Source organism: Aulonocara stuartgranti (assembly GCF_965226115.1).
Source record: "Aulonocara stuartgranti genome assembly, chromosome: 2".
In the NCBI taxonomy this organism is placed as follows: domain Eukaryota; kingdom Metazoa; phylum Chordata; class Actinopteri; order Cichliformes; family Cichlidae; genus Aulonocara; species Aulonocara stuartgranti.
In genome coordinates, this window is record NC_138940.1 from 26,181,072 (window position 1) to 26,183,229 (window position 2,158).

The 2,158-nt window shown below is 52.4% G+C and overlaps 1 long non-coding RNA gene across 1 annotated transcript; it reads right to left on the reverse strand.

Annotated features, from left to right (window-relative positions):
* Positions 1 to 405: 405 nt before the first annotated feature.
* LOC309689440 lies at positions 406 to 1,856 on the reverse strand. Its single transcript, XR_014271370.1, has 2 exons — positions 821 to 1,856; positions 406 to 570 (listed from the first exon to the last, which is right to left on the reverse strand). It is a non-coding gene; the product is annotated as an uncharacterized lncRNA (long non-coding RNA).
* Positions 1,857 to 2,158: the final 302 nt, after the last annotated feature.

The following is a 2,158-nucleotide window of genomic DNA, read 5'->3' on the forward strand; positions in this document are numbered from 1 at the left end:
CATCTTAAGGACAAAGGACACTCTTTCGAGGATGCCAATGTTCACATTTTGGACAGAGAGGACAGATGGTTTGAAAGAGGAGTGAAAGAAGCCATCTATGTCCACTGTGAGCGACCATCTTTGAACAGAGGCGGTGGTTTACGACTCCAACTGTCTGCCATCTATAATCCAGTTTTGAGATCCCTTCCCAGACGCCTTAACGCCAACTCACATCCTGGGCCATCTGACCTCAGGAATTCGCATGATAAGGTGGGGCCAGGTTTCACAATGAGCTCACCCAAAACCCTGGCTGATTGGGACCCACACCCAGTTTCTTTTTTTCTTTTTTTTTTTTTTTTTTTTTTTTTTAATGACATCAGAAACAGCAGTATGCGACATTACGTGATGGCAGAGCTTCAGTTCATCCTTTGTCATTTTTTTTTTTTTTTTTTTTTTTTAATAAATAGGACAGGGGGAATGAATGAGAGAGAGAGGGGGAGAGAAAGAAAGAAAACCAAAGGGGAGAAGAGACGGTGAGAAGGGGGGGGAAGAGAGACAAAAAAAAAAAAAAAAAAAGAACTCCTGGGTCACCTGTATGGGAAAAAAAAAAAAAACAAACAAACAAACAAAAACAAACAGAGGAGACAGCAAACAACAAAGAGCAACATAATAATAGAGAAAACAAAGCACCATCACAATAAACTAGCTAGTCATAGATATCAGTATTTACTAAGTAATAAACGATATTGTGCAGCACGCAAGATAGACAGCGCACAGTGTGCTTTGAGGCAGCAGCCAAGAAAGCTTTAGTCCGCGTCTGTGAATACCCATGTGTGCATACCTGTGTGGATCAGCATGCTTGCATTCCAAAGGTTTCTCCATGTAATGATCTGCTAGGGAGTGTGGGGGGGCCACAGCCCCGTCCTCCAGGGTGTGAAGCGGGTATGGAGGAGATCAAAACTCCAGACATCCAGAGGCCCCCAGAACACAAGAGACCATGGAAGACCAACAGAGGAGCAGCCGCGCCACTGTCCCAGTAAGAGCTGAGGAGAGTCCCAGATGAGGGCTCGCCCAGCAGCCGCGGAGCAGAAGTCAGGGGGAGTTGCAGTGACGCGCCCGTGAGCTCCGCCGGCCCCCAGCTGCGCCTGAGTGACCGAGCCCTAGGCCGAGAGGCCGGGGGCACCCCACCTCCAAAGGGGCCCGAGCGAGCCCCAGGCCCCAGGCCCCGACAAGCGGCCGCCAAGGAGTGAGCCGGTGTGTACCCGGACGCCCACCCCCAGACACAAAGAACCACCAACACACCGACACCTGAGGGAGTCCGCCACCGGCAGGGGAAGTGGTGGTGGGTGGAGATAGGCCTCCAAACCTTGGAGGGCCTGAGGTGTCCCCAGAGAGGTGGCGTCTGATACCCAACCTGACATATAGACACAGACATACAGGCACACACATATACAAACATCCATTCCCACCCTCATGCTCTCATATGCACTCACTCCACACTCAACCAACGTGGAGACAGACATAAAGAGACGCTGTACACACAATCACACTCCCCAAGCGTACTCTACAAACCGGGTCTAGGTACCCTTGCCCCTGGAGGGGGGAATTGCACCCAGACCCAGGTGGTGTTACCCTTTTCCCTGCGGTGGGGAGAGGCAGACCACCCCGACTCCGCAGCAGCAGGGAGGCCCCACACCCCAGACCGCAGTCGGACGGCCAACTCCTCCTACTAGCCCTCCCGCTCCAGCAGGCCGCAGAGAATGGGGGTGGGAGAAGACTCCAAACCTCCCTCCACCCGCTCATTGTAGTGTTGATGCATATGTGTTCTAAGGTGCAATTAAAACCCAGGAGGGCATGGAGCTACCTGCCAAGGAGCAGCAGGTAAGCGCATAGTCCCTCCTGCTAACCCTCAATGACTAAGTGTATTTAAAATTGAGAGGTGGGCAACGACGTCAGGGGTGAGGTATACACCCTGATGGTGATTTGGACTCCGTGATTGTGCCCACCCCCAAGATCCTATATGTATGTGTAATGAGAGTGTGAATAATGTGAATGTCTAAGTTGTGGGATAAAATTGAGGCAGAGGCAGCCAGAAGGGGACGGGGGGGGGGGGGGGGGGGGGGTAGCCTCCTCTGCACCCTGGTGACATACCCCCACTCCAAGGCCCTGCATGTGTGGG